General features: G+C 33.0%; 1 long non-coding RNA gene across 1 annotated transcript in view; it reads right to left on the bottom strand.

Moving 5' to 3' along the window:
* Positions 1–6,253: 6,253 nt before the first annotated feature.
* The window catches only part of LOC144965381 (uncharacterized), a 36,375-nt gene continuing 26,538 nt past the window's right edge, over positions 6,254–16,090 (bottom strand). The window contains exon 2 of the long non-coding RNA XR_013644009.1: positions 6,254–7,067. This is a non-coding gene — a long non-coding RNA (uncharacterized LOC144965381). The remainder of the gene's footprint in view (positions 7,068–16,090) is intronic.

Below are 16,090 nucleotides of genomic sequence, written 5' to 3'. Positions count from 1 at the left end.
ATGCACTGAATTAGATAAACTTGAGTTTTTTATATAGTGGAATATCCACTAAACATGCTCAAAGCGCTTTACAACGGAATCCCTAGCTCTGTTAGGCGATATTGCAATTTTTCCCAACAGAGACAACGCTGTTAACGCGCAGGTACTCATTTTACACCTAAGTACGATGAGAGAATGTGAATATTGCGACTTTTCCAAGGATGCGCCACTTAGAGCAGGACTCGAACCCACCACCTTCCTATTCGAAGGCCAGAGTCATGCCATAAGACCACATAGCCTGACATAAATGTGAAAATAATATGGATTAGGAAGTTTATTTTTCTTCTTCTAATTTTAAGAAACAAAACTATAGATCAATTAAAATTCAATTATTTCAAATCGAATTTTACAAGTTAAGCTGAAATTCACTTTGACTACGTGCATTTATTTATAGGTCTTATGCATATGCATAATTACAAAATTCTTTGATAACCATTAAGCCATTTATTGTGTGATTACGTCTTTTTCACGTGCATATCTTTAACATTGTTGATAGCCATAAATTATTCACATTTTTCACCTATGGTGAGTTCTTTCCAGAAAGCATCAAAACCCAATACACATATTGCAGGTTTTATAACCGAACACCTCTATGGGCCTGATTGACCATTGTTGTAGTAAACGATATTTTGTATTAGTTTGAGAGTATTCCCATTACAACAATTAATTAGTCCATAAATATTTTGGGTTATCAGACCTGTAGACAAGTACACCTCGACTTTGAAGCATCGAGAACACCCCGACAAAATGCCTTTTTAAGACGATTGATCATCAAGAAAATCATGTACATTTCGCCACATTCTGAAAAAACAAAAACAAAACAAAAACAAACAGAAACCAAAAACACGTTTTCAAAATTTTGGTCAGAAAATTCGTTCTACAAATGTCGATCGATTTAAAAGGAAGTCCCAGGTTTGAGAATTTTTGACAAGATGAGGGTCATTTTAGTCGATCGATATATTAGCGCTTGCAACACATTAAGCAGGTCATATCAGCGCCAGTAAAAATGAAGAAAATGGGATAGTAAAAAGTTCTAGAATTAAAATTAAAGCACCCCCAAAAAAATGTAAGACAAAGATGAATTTGTTCAAATAGGAAACGGATGTAGATTCCAAGAGCACACTATCAAAGTACTTAGTTTGAGATACCTAAAAGTCTCATCCAGACACATGCACAGGTCCCAACTGAGAGGGATACATTCAAATGTATACAAATCATATATGTGTAAACAAAACAATATAGTACATAACAGAGAGATGATTTACAAGAAAAAAAATATCATCTCCTAAAACTATAACTATACATTCGACTGTTTCCCTCCCGGCTAGGGTATCCGGCCAAGGCCTGGACAAAACCAAGCAATCTCATTCCAAGACAAAGATAGAAAGCATGTTGGAAAACAGATATTATAGGGGGACAGAAGACACAGTAATTGACTCTCAGGGGATAGAAGACACAGCGTGACTCCCTGCCTACCACGGGAGGTCAAAGACCCTCCCAGATACAGGTCTAGTGAAAAAAAACCCATCATCACCTATCCGGTCAATGACCATTTGCAATGTGGCTGGACTTTGTTGTTAGTCAAGAGAAGGTACCGACTTGACTAATGACTCTAGTGCGATTTAATATTTCAAAGATTTAGCAAAGTGTGATGAGAGGTTACAATGAAGCTTGGAATGGTTAGACAAAAGAAAACAAAACAAAAACGCACATAAATAAAGGAAGGAAAAAAAATCCAAAATACAAGACAACAACAAAAACAAACAAAATATATAAATCAATTTTATAAAACATGAAAAAAGGGTAATAATAATAAATAGGTTTTGCGCATTTCAACTCTTAACCTATCAAATATAAATACTACATACTTATTATTCAATCAAATTTAAATCAAACACTGTGAATTCATTTTCAATAGGATAGTCCAATTACCAGTTCTGAATTTCCATTCATTGTTAGATTAGAGCCGACATGTACATATATGCAGGTCTGACATCCGAAAGCAATTTTGAGCCTATTTTAACATTGTTGTAATGGACAATATTTCGCATAATTCTTTTCAGATTTCCATATTCCATTACAACAATGAGCCCGTATTGAAATTTGTTATCAGACCTGTAAATAAGTGCACGTCGATTAGAGCCTTAATATGTAAAAATTAAACGCCGTTCTCCGAATTCGTTTGCTAACTAGTATGTTTGATAAAGATATTTTACAACCAAATACTACATGTATATAAATTATAATTGGAAGAAGTTTACACATACACAATAATATTATGTCTCGCTATTGAATGAAGCTATTTCACTTGAAAACAAACTTTTTACACAAATAAAATTTAAATGTATGAAAGAACACATTAGCGACGCAAATAACCCACCGGCGCAGTCCTGTATTATCTACTGTCAATATAAATCAAATGCACTAAAATTTGAATTCAAATTATGAAACTTGATTTAATTTTCTTGATACTTAATAAATCAAACTTAAACACCCCCTTCAAATGACCCCTCCCCTTCCTCTAAGAAAAGTAAAAAGATAAACACAAAAAAACCCCACAAAAAACAAACAAACAAAAACAAACAGAAACAAGAACAAAAACAAAACCACAACAAAAAAGATTACTCCAACAAAACAAACAAAATGAAACAAACAGACAAACAACAACAACAACAACAACAACAACAACAACAACAACAACAACAACAACAACAACAAAGAGTTAAGAGGAAGATTCGCAAAATGTTTTTCTTTAGATAATTTTTAACTTCATATTCATTCTTCGCCACGTCGTTCAGCACGACATATCTAGCAAATACTAAATTGAGTAAGCAGATTATATATCATATTAAAGATAATAAATCGTAGTTTATCAACTTTTTAAAAGCACAGTTTAGATTAAATTCATTTTTCCGATAGACAAACGTGGCGGAGATTGAAAAAAAAATTATGTCAAGAGCAAAACGTCTTTTACCTTGCTTTTTAATGCGTTACAATAAGACTAGTGCGTAATTTAATATCATATATCACTTGTTCATATTTATTTTATATTGAACAATACGTGCAGCATTCAGTTTTAAAACTTGTAAGTGTATTCGAATACATTGAAATTATTGTCATTTAGAATACACATACGATTTAAAAAATTAAAAAGAGATGGTCGAAAATTTATCTATTGCATGAATAATTGAAATAAAAGGATAAACCTTCTATTCAAGATGAACCTGTTAATTTCCGTATTCTGGAAAAAAACACGTATTTCAAAATTTGGCGAGAAAAATCGTCCTTCAAATACCGATCGATTTAAATGACCCTCATCTTGGCAAAAATTCTCAAACTGGGGACTTTGCAAAGAGTTTTTGGCAAGATGAATGTCGTTTAAATGGATTGGTATTTGACGGTTTTCTTGCCAAATTTTTAAATACGTTAACTAATAAATAAATATAATATTATGCTGGCACACATATTCTTTTTATGTTCTATCATGTTCTTACAGTCTCCTTGTGACCCTGTAGTGGCGATTCCTGCACGGTTTTATTTCAGGTAAATAATTTTGGTCCCACAGGAATGTCAAAACTGCTTGATGCTACTCGAATAAGTTAAACATTTGAATTTATATCCCCTGAATTATGACAAATTTAAGACCACTTCGAATGATATTGTCCAAATTCGTTTCTTACATTCCTCATATCTTTCAAAATTTAAGGGATTATTTTCTTCTATTGATTAAGAATAAAGTTATTGTCCTTTTCATTTGTGAAAAATAGTATCTTAAAAATCATATATTATCGCCAGATACATCAAGTATGCCCTATTAATTGAAATTGTTTAAATTTAGATTTAGGAATGCCACATTTGAAATGTATCCAACCATAACTTACGTTATTGACTTTAAGGACTAAAATTGCTTCTGAAGGAAAACCCTGTAGGGATCACTTGCATACTGTTGGTGTTTTACCTCTGTATAAACAGAAATGCGCGATCATAATACTATATGATGAGACGGGCTATTTATTACAGTCACAGCTGGTTAAGATTGAAAATTTTTAATAGGGAACACAAGATTCGTGACAACATATCTTCCTCGCTGCAGACCTTCTTTTCAACAATGACAGTCGTCGTGTCATCAATCACCGTTCTCATAAAATACTTCAATAATGCGCTGAAGAGCGTCTCTAGAGTAGAGAACCCATTTGGATCATTGGGTCATGTGTTGACATTTCTTTATGTAGATTGCATCCTTATGCTTATCATAAAAAATATATTTTTTTAGAAGAGTGAGCCTAGGACCGGGAACAAGAGAGGATATGACGTCACATTATTGTACCAAATCATGTACATGTATATATATATCTATATATCTATATATATATATATATATATATATATATATATATATATATATATATATACACACACACACACATATACACACACACATATATATATATACACACACACATACACACAACCACATATATATATATATATATATATATATATATATATATATTATATATATATATATATATATATATATATATATAAGATATTCGTGGATAATTTCATTTTGACATTCATATCATCTATTGTTAGAATAAATAAACAATACTCTGTAAAACATGAAAACAAATATGGAATCTCATTTGTTGCAAAATGTTCCGTTGCACTCATCTAAAATAATCAATCCGTTTTATTGCACATAGACAAGATGGCAATCAAGTTAATGCCGTTTTGAACATTAATTAGCTTTGCGTTGTGGAAAACAATCTTTTCAACAACTACAGAATTTCTATTGCCATTTGTTTGACATCAACATTAATATTATGAAGCAAAACATTTCATCAAGCGGTGGTTATTCATTTAAAAAATCCTTCATAGTCATTAAATATCTATTTTAAAACAATGCCGAATACAATGAGGCAATTTAAATGGTTAAACTGAAAATGAATCCCTCTTTTGTGGGTGTCTCTTATAATAAAATAGCATTAGAGACACGCTAAGAAGGGGTGCATGCCAAAGAAGATACCACGTAAAAAGAAAGTTCTTAATTGTTCTCCATCTGGGAGTCGAACCTCAGACATGAGTGCTGAAAGTATTTTCTACTGTTACATCGTTGAGGTAAATACAGGATAAAAAATAACTGGTTGAAGGGTTTGAAAAGTCAAAATTTGAACTTGAGCAAATCTTAAAAGAAGTGGAAGAGAGAAGGAGAAATATTTAAAGATGTCGGTTTTTGGAGAGGAAGTACAACATTTCAAAATTTGTTGGTCACTCTATCAATGCTGTGTTACAAAGGACATCATCGTCCTCTTCACAATCATAATATAACAAAGAATACCATACTCCATTTCCATTGTTGAAAATTTATCAATAAAAAACACCATACTCGTATATCCATGTTATGTTCATATAACTCATGGATAAATGACTAAGTCCAGACATCATGAAAATGGAACGCTGCAAAGAGCACAATCCTTTAAAAATTCATGTCAAAAGTTAAAAATCATCAGGTGATAAGAAAGCAAGAAGTCCTTTCAGAGCCAGTAGGCCCCTGGAGCCGAGGTTTATCCTGGCTTCTATAGCGTGAAACGGACAATAGCAATTGCTTGTTACCCTTTGGATAGGACGCTAGTCCATCGCAAAGTACTTTCCGCCAGATCTAACAGACCCAGCTACCAAATCACTCCTGGGTGGGCAGGGGGTCAGAAAAAATAATCTCGACTGCATCCGGGATCGATCTCGGTCCCTTTGATCGTGAAGCGATTGCTCTACCAATTGCTATAGGGACCCCCGAGCACGGTGATAAATGTATGCAAATAATCACAATGAATGAATAGTACTGGAGCTCATCAATAACCTTTATAACTGATGTTGTTGAAGATATCTCTTCAATGTTTATATATCTTACGATTTACGTTTCAAGCAAATGTAAATGTTATTTGATATTTTACTTTGAAGAGTCGACAGTAAGTTTTTAGCTTTTATCAATTGTTATAATTTAATAAATACTATATAAATTCCGTATAGGGACCAAGATATGTCCAGCAGGTGATTCACATAGTAATTCACTTATACATATATTATCATTATCCATGTAACTGAAGCTTCTATGTATCAAATGACTAATGTTTGCGGACTTCTCAGCATTATTTTGCAATGGGATCAACAATACGTTGACATTTTCCTCGAGTCGTGGATGGTATGATAAGAGATAAGTGGTTTCAAATTGAGAGAGAGAGAGAGAGAGAGAGAGAGAGAGAGAGAGAGAGAGAGAGAGAGAGAGAGAGAGAGAGAGAGAGAGAGAGCTCGGCATTGGAGGATGGAGCTGATCATGAAACTGTAAAGGAGACATTTTCCTACAGAGATTTTATCAATTTGTATTTTGATATTCTAATTGTAATCAACACCCTTTGAGAAAATCTCACTTTAATATTATACTCTTATTATTATTATGGATCGATACTTAAGTCCATACTGGCGACCTACTGTATTTATAGCACCAAGCGACTATCCCCAAAGCAATAAACAAAATGATGCAAAACACAACAAAGAACACGATCCTTCTTGAATTTACGTCATAGCAGTTTGGGTCCAATGACGTTGATCTCGATCTGTTATAAGAAAATGAAGATCGACTATTTAACATACTAGAACCCGTGGCAGACTCCCGTCTTTGATAGATCCCATTATGTGGGGTTGTAGAATATCGTCTACCACTTGCTCCAACTGTAAAGAAGTCTTTACATTGGCTTAGCAGGCTAGTTCCAGCAGGATTTGAACCTATCTCTCTTGATATTTCTGATATGCTATCTGTTGGTCCGTAGAAACTATGACGAGAGAGGAGTGGTTGTCTGCCATGGACATATTCTGCGTTGGAGGATGAGGCGGATGAAGATGCATTTGTCGATGTGATACTTTTCCTTCGGAGGAGTTCGTGTTTGGAGAGGTCGGAGCTCGCAGCGATGGATCGACGCCGATATTCAGTGCTGGACCTGACGTGGGGCCTCATTGTGACGTCAGATGACCTGTTGAGTAATGATTAAGAATAAAATTTATTTCATTAAGAAAGGAACTATAATTAAAAGCTGTTCTATGACCGTCGATGATAATCATCTCGAGATAACCAATGCTAGCTTTCAACGCAAAACTGGTTTTATTTTAATAGCTACTTTACAACTGTTTTTGGACCTAGATATCTATTTCTGAAATCAGTGGCTTAAAATTGTCCGTGAAATTTTGAGAAAAGGGATGACAATAAGATTTGCGCTTGATTTTAGTGGTTAATGTTGGCACAGAGCTTCTAGATCACAGCTGAATTTTCAACTTAATGTTATTGTTCATGTCAAAATCCTCATGAGTGAATGTGGACATTAATAGAAGATTCAGATTCAGATAAAAAAGGCGGATTACAAAATAGTGAGCTAAATCTAAAGTTGTCTAGATTTTAACCAATATATTCAATTTTGAAAAGAGATTACTACAAATCTCGAAAAAACCCCCCCCCCCCCAAAAAAAAAAAAACAACAACAAAAAAAAAAACAAAAAAAAAAAACAAACAAAACAAAACAAAAAACAACAACCCCCCCCCCTCCAATAAAAAAAAACCCAAACAAAAACAAAGACACCAAAAACAAACCCCAAACAAATCAAAAGCAAAAATCATTGGTCACGAAACTTGGCTTGAAATTTGGTTAGATGACGTAAATCTTCTTCTTCTTCTTCTTCGTTCACATTAAGCGATGTAATCTGTAACACACGGAAGAAGGGTATACACTAGTATATATTACCAATTACATGGTAGGTCATGTTGACAAAAAATTCTGATCAGGGATTGTTCTTATATAAGGCACTTAAAACAGTAACTTCACTGGGCTAAAGTTTGATTGGGTTCAAATGATGAGGGACCTAATAGGCTACTCGCACTGTATAAAACGGACATAATTTGGTTCAGTGTTGTGATATGACGTAAATAACCGAAGCACTTTGAAATATGATACGAGTTGGTAAAGTATTCGTGTAAAATTGCATATTTATTTCATCACCCCCGTCCCTTTATAAATCTGGATAGTTGTCGTTTTTCCACACTCCATACTAACCCAATGTGTTATTATAGCCTACATATAAAAATTAAGGTCGTTATTTATTAATCTGCCCTTTTCACACACGGTAGTGTTATGAAACAGATATTCTGGTTTCATTACTTTAATCATATTGTGCCATGTTCTTGCGTAGTCCGAATAAACAGAGAATGCTTTGTGAAGCAGCCTAGATTATTTAAATACATTTCATTGTGCTTCGAAACATTCATGGTTTTAATCTTTTTTTCCATGAGATCTTTGTTCAACGTAACCCTGTATTAGCATTTTTACGAAATGAATATAGTGCGCAAGTCAGTGAAAGACTGCTTTCCGTTCAATATATACTATCCATATCCGATTATCTACACGCTAGGCGGACATAGAAGAAAAAAAAACACACTTTGGGTGCATTCCATGTTATATGGCCCACTATCTGGAGCCATACTTTCTCAAATAAACACTCACGTAAAAATGACTTGACACAATACAATGCCATTTTTTGGGGTCTTATTTAAAGAAGAAACGGTCAGCGATATGTGGATCGTGTGTTTGTCGTGTGATTTTTGACAAAATAGTTTATTTTCTAAAATTCTCTGAATTTTAGAAAATAAACTCTATATAATTCAATATAATTCGATTGCATTGAAATTTATATCTTCCATTTCAATGCAGTTGAATTATATGATAGCTGACATGATTATGTCATTATAAACTTTAATGGTTTGAATCTCCCACTTCAGACATAGCTAGTAGGAAAACTCACGAATTATTGCTCGTTATGTGGATCACTTTTTGTTTCATTGTGTGGATCATCACTTTAAGATCACTCCTCTACTAAAGGGACACAACTCTTAATTTGATTTAGGGTTTTTTTTTAAAGGAAGCCTGGCCTATCAAGATGAAGACCATTTGGATCTCATTATTGTAATGAAAATAATCTAAAACCATCGCAAAATATTGTCCATTACAACGATATTAAAACGAATAAATAGAGGTGCCTAAATGAGTCAATAAAATGGAGATAAAGATAAAAGGAGTAAATATGACTCATTAATGAACAATACAAAACAAACGACGCTTCGGCCTTTGGCCCTTTTCAAATAAACACAAAATATATATATATATTTATATTAGATTGTCATAATAATATAGGCGAAATGTGTAAATGTGTGTGTGTGTGTGTGTGTGTGTGTGTGTGTGTGTGTGGAATGGGAGATATTTATATATATATATATATATATATATATATATAGAGAGAGAGAGAGAGAGAGAGAGAGAGAGAGAGATGACGTAATTATATCAAACTAAGCTTTGTTTTGATCTCTTTGTCAATTTCGTATCTATTATAGTTTTGAAAATACAAGAGCCGTCAAGACTTTTCAGGATAGCCTTAAGGCCTTGTACATTTTCAATTATCCTATAAATGGAAAATACTAGAATGTTAATTGTTTAAAAGAAGTTTTTGCATCCTTTTTTGTGAACTTTTAGATCAATCAATGTCACATTGACATATATCATCATATTGAATTGATTCACAATTTAATCAAATTAATAAAAGAACGTTAGTAACAGAGTTGAAAGGTTACGTGTTGATTTTGCCATCCGTTACATGGAAATTCAATGCACATAACGCATTTTATTGTCCTCTCTCTCTCTCTCTCTCTCTCTCTCTCTCTCTCTCTCTCTCTCTCTCATTGTAGACACAAATGCTGGGGAGCAGAGGTAACATCAAAAGGAGATATATTAACTTGTCAAGTTCAAATAGAAATGGTATATAAAAGACTGCAGCAGCTAGCAAATCGAGACATACACAACTTTTCAGATTCATAATAAAGAACCACAAAACGAAAAAAAGACAAACAGAACCTCACAGACAGGAAGAGAAGAAAGAGAATGTACAGAAGATAATTGAAGTCGGTTTTTGTTTCCAAACGCATTCGAGAAGGCAATATATTGCAAAATTAAAACTCTCTTTTTATCAACAAAACCGTAGCAAAATAAAGATCACAACTGATCAATGTTTTAATTTAAAACAATTCAATGCAAAAGACAATTTATTTATGCGAGGTTTTTTTTTTATTGTACTTCGTTACTTCCACATAACGTTTTGTGGATCACCTATCCATTCCATCTAACTTATGATACTGATCTAAAACATTGTGTTATTTATCAATGGAGGTACCTGTCCTATGAAAAGAAATGAAAGAATAATGACATTCTGTCTCATTTATTTATTGCCATTGAAACTTTTGTCCTTTTATATTATGTGGATAACTTTTCAAATGCGTGAATTTGCCCCTTGCACATCATGAGTATGTCATCTTACACCTAACCGATATTCTTGGAATACAAGTTCATTCGTATCTATTTACTAAGTGACAAAATACAATAAAGCTGGACACATGCATTGGGGGATTCTTTTGAAAAAATAGAGTAATATAAATTAAATGATAATGAAACTGACACAAAGCCCATCCTCCTGACCAGGCTTATGAACCAGACCATCGCTTTTCATGAAATTTATACTATTTTTGTACAATTCAATATGTCTATTTTAGGAAAATATAGCTGAATACCATGAAATTCTAATTCTGAATTTTACAAAATTTGAAAGTTAATATGGAATGCACCTACAAAATACCCAGTCAAATAAGTGTGTCATTAGTGTATCCTAGCAGTTGAGCAACAGGGTCGAGGTGACAAACGGATTCATGTGTAAAGAGCGTGCTTTACCATATTCAACAATCGATTTTCATTGCAAACAAAACCCATTTGTATGCAAAACGATCTTTAATTGGTAATTCTATATCATGTATTTAATTAATAAGATTGATGATTACAAATTTTTATACACGTTTCTCACATGTCCGTGTCATGCCAGCTAATTTCCTTAACTCATTCCGTTTTCACAATACCTCCACATATATATTAGATATATCAAAAGAAGACATTCTTCTCATTAAAGTTTATTCAAAATGAACAAAAAAAATTAAAAATTGTAACCCTTCGGGAATTTATATGCCCGAGAGTAATTTTGCTATTTAAAAGATATGAAAAGGATGATGCAGTTGTTTGTTAAATTATCAAAGGAAATCTTATATATATCCTGTTTCCATCTAAAGGCTTCAAATATGAATCAACTATTGAGATTTACCTCTACAATACATAATTTGAAAAGAAGCTTTTATAAGATAAATAAAATAAACATGAACATTTATATAGTGCATTTACACGGATTTAGCATGCCTAATGCGCTCTATAATGTTTCATTTATTTCACCAGCAGGCCATATACAATCGTATTTCCATTTAATACATTGCAAGTGGCCTGTTAGGCGTCCTTTTTGTACTGACTTTATATTATCCGTCAGTGTCTATAGCTAGGTACTCATTCACACCTGAGTCCAATGGGTTAATTTGGGCAGACTTAGTTTCACGTTCATTTTGAAACTTGAAACTTGTAAACACAATTTTTTACAATCATCGTCACGGATCCGGCCACTGACCACGCTTCACATTGCTTGAATTGTTTTATCAGAAACAGATAGTTAGAGATATTGATTGATAGATAGATGGATAGAGATATAGATTGATGGATAGATAGATATATGGATAGGTAGATAGACCAAGAGATTGATAGATTGATAGGCAGACAGCTAAATAAATATTTCGTAGATGGATGGATAATTAGATGTATACAGTTAGATAGAGGGATAAATAAATATATAAATATATAGAGGGAGAGATGGATAGATAGAGATAGACAAAATAGATACAGAGATATAGACACACACACACACACACACACACACACACACATATATATATATATATATATATATATATATATATATATATATATATAGGTATATGAGTGTTGGTGGGTACTTGTAGGTACGAGAGTGGTCGATAATTTAGGATAGAGCATATCAAAATAGATAAATAAATTCACTCACGTATTTTTAAGCCAAAACAAACGTTTCCATGTCCTTCATTTCATCAGTCGGCATTTGTCCGTAGAATGGTTTTCCATTCGAGAGTTTTGTGTTGTTTATTTATATTTTACATCCTTACTTCAGCTGTGTCAATTATGGGGCAGTGATTAGTGTTGTCATGTAGTGACATGTTGTATTGTGTTCTCATTGTGTGTGTGTGTGTGTGTGTGTGTGTGTGTGTGTGTGTCTGTGTTTGTAGTGGTAGATTCTAGCTCTAATAATAGTGGTAAGAATGATAATGGTAATGATAATAATAGTAATGATAATGCTAATAATAATAATAATAATAATAATAATAATAATAATAATAATAATAATAATAATAATAATGATAATAATAATAATAATAATAGTAATAATCATAATAATAACAAATAATAATAATAATAATAATAATAATAATAATAATAATGATGATGATGATGATGATGATGATGATGATGATGATGATGATGATGGTGATGATGATGATGATGATGATGATGATAATGATAATGATAATAATAATAATAATAATAATAATAATAATAATAATAATAATAATAATAATAATAATAATAATAATAATAATAATAATAATAATAATAATAATAATAATAATAATAATAATGATTGGGTGGGGGTAGGGGGGGGGGGGGCGTTTTTTAACTTTTTGTCATTTGAGCTTGAATTTATTAGAGTGTCTGCACATTGTCATTAGTTCTGATCTTTTGTTTAGGATATTGTTGTTTGTGGTTGTGTAATAGTAGTTTCAGTTTCTCTATCAGGCACGGGTTGCATTTTCTAGCACCGCATCTGTAGGGGTTGATTTGCTTGACTATCTCCCAGGTTATGGTTGGTGCTTTGTTAGTGTAGTGCATTGCTAATTTGGTACTCTTTGCTTTGCTTTCGTTTGTTATGGAGGCTTTGTGATTGTTGTATCTTGTTTTGAATGGGGGTTCTGTGCTGCCGATATATTGTGTTGTAGTGTTATCGGTGGCTATGGTGGCTTTGTAGACTATGGCACTTTTTTTGGCAGTTTCCTTGTAGAGGACAGTCGTCCTTCTTTTTGCAATTGCAGTTGTCTTTATTTTTGATATTGTTGGGTTCGGATATGATTCGTCTGTTGTGGTTGGTAATTATCTGTTTCATGTTTTGTGCACAGCTGACATTGTTTCTGTTGATTATTTTATGCAGTCGGTGGTTCTTCGGTAAGTGTTTACCGATGAGTGCGAGGAACTGTAAGGACGTATAATATAAATAAACAACACAAAACTCTCGACTGATGAAATGAAGGACATGGAAACGTTCGTTTTGGTTTAAAAATACGCGAGTGAATGTATATATATATATTTCGTGACATATGTAAATAAGAGGTGAGAATACTAATATTATTCAAGCTCCTTAAATAGTCAATCTCTCTCTCTCTCTCTCTCTCTCTCTCTCTCTCTCTCTCTCTCTATATATATATATATATATATATATATATATATATATATATATAATGGATTATGCCGACTGAGGAAGTGTAAGGAACTAACACAGAAACGAGTCGTCTCGGCAAAAAAATGTGAGTGAAAATTTACATTATATATATTATATATATATATATATATATATATATATATATATATATATATATATATATATATACGTATTGTGATGCAGAACTCTAGATAACCCACACATTCAATAACAAACAGTGTTGATAGAAACGTACAATATAAAATACAAAATAATAGTACAAAAACCATTCGTTGAAAACTTAATTAATAAATTGTTACAATCTGATGGTAATTGGCTTAATTTGGGGTAACGGCGGAAAACGCCAAATTATTAGCCAGGCACCGGGTGATATTGATTTTAACGGGAAATAGATACGATATAGAAATAAAATAAATGAGCTGTCATGCAGAGCAATATCCACTAAATGCACTTACTCAAAGCGCTTTGCAACAGGCCACACGCCAACAGCAACACATAATGTGTATGACGCTGTATAGCGTTTTTTGGGTTTTTTTTTTTGGGTTGACGGAGACAGTTCTGTTGAAAACCAGATGATAAAAGGATAAAATGTGCGTAAAGAGCCTTCTCCAAAGGACTCAATCGACAGGGGGACTCGATCCAGAGACACGGAGGTCAGAAACCGAGAGTCATACCACAAAACTACTAAGCTGCACACTTTTTATTCTCATTCACTCTATCATCTACCCAGGGATTCCAATAGCTTAGTTTGTAGAGCACTCGTTTCATACGCAAAGTAACCGAAGTCGACCCCGGTGTAATCGACATTATTTTCTGACTCCCTGTCCATCCAGCAGTGATTGGGAAGCTGGGTCTGTTAGATCTGGCAGAAAGTACCAAAAGGGTAGCAAGTCGGTTTAACGCTGTAAAATCCGTGATAAACCTCGGCTCCATGGGCCTAATAACTCTGAAGGACTACTATCATCTATCCGATAACTCATCTGATAGAGCACCGAACTTATAAGCAAAATACCTGCTATCGAATCTTTTCCCGTATGGTCATTACAGAAAAATAAATCAATTAACCCTCTCCTTACCATCTACATCAAAATCGTCACATTTGTTACGACAAAATATACAGTTTTTTTATTCAAATTTATTTTGTACATCACAATGATCTTTGTTTAATTAATAAGAACATAAAGTTGTTTTGTAGAGAGATTGTTTGAGCTTAAAAAACAATTTTTCTGCTGGGTAAGCCTGTCATTTTTGGAGAATACTGAAAATGGTCGGTAAGGAGAGAGTTAAGGCAATTAAAAGGATAAGTAAAAAATAATAATTCAGTTATGATAGAAAACAATAAAACATCATGCAGTGTCTCTCATCCCAGGATTTCCACCCTCCCCTCATTAAAAAAAAATGTTGAGTACTTTTATCAAAATTCAAAATGTGACTAAATCGAAATAGATAGGCAAGTCAAGTGAATTTCAATTAAATAGTTTTTACTGTCTATTGATGGATGTTTTCTTTGTCAATGCATTGTCCCGTCTAGTTACAAGCAATGTTTGACATGATTAGTAACCTTGCTCAACTCTCGGCCTCTGTTTTGTCCCTAGTTATTGCTATTTCTACAACTGTAGACTTGACCTGTATGGAACAAATTTTCGGTTATATGGTATGGCCCTCTAAGGAATAAATGAAAGACTTTGTGAAACGTATTCGAATAACAAGATGAATCGTAGATGTGTTATTAATGTGTATGGCATTTATGACTTTAGCATTTTTGATGACAAACAAGAAACCACCTAATAATATAGTGGAATTTATTGGTAACAGCAATGTCATAAATGGCTTTAAAATGGCTTTGTAGTTTGATGTGTATTGATTAGAATACACAGTATGTTACTGCGACACTTCATTAATGATATATATCGATCGAATCTTTCTGACATCGAACACTATCAAGCAATTGTTAATGTCATATCGATTATCATCTTCACATCGAAGAAAAACCGTATATAGAGCAGTAAAGTTAGGTGCCCCAAACGTAAACAAAGGTCGAGAAGCACGTGGCAAACCACATGTTCCTGTCTTGACAGCTCACGTTCCAATGTAAATAATAGAAAAAAATAACCTTTAAAATTTGGCTGTTAGGTGGCAAAAGAAACACATATTCATAAATACTCGATCATGCATCAAATAATGTCTAGATATGGATATTTTATGGAACAAAAGGTAAAATTTTCTAAAATTTATCAAAAGTTACAGTCTATCTATTTTTAGACCAGAGCAAATTATTGCGCTGGTGGGAACAAAACGAGAATTATTCGGAGCCTGATTTTCATAATAATTTAGCCTTATATTATTATTTCTGCAACTGTTAGATTTTATGTAAACATATTTTCAATACTGAAAGTGTATTGCCTACAACTCAAACTACAAAATTGGGAGACCTATATTGTGCGTAAATTATTCCGGTCCCTAACGGAAATCACTAGCAACTTGTTATTGTTTACGTTTGGGGCACCTAACT

This window comes from Berghia stephanieae, chromosome 2 (genome assembly GCF_034508935.2).
Source record: "Berghia stephanieae isolate SIO BIC M18660-M18661 chromosome 2, UCSD_Bste_1.3, whole genome shotgun sequence".
NCBI classification, from domain to species: Eukaryota; Metazoa; Mollusca; class Gastropoda; order Nudibranchia; family Aeolidiidae; genus Berghia; species Berghia stephanieae.
The sequence above is the reverse complement of the archived record's forward strand: the minus strand, read 5'-3'. Positions and strand labels throughout refer to the sequence as shown.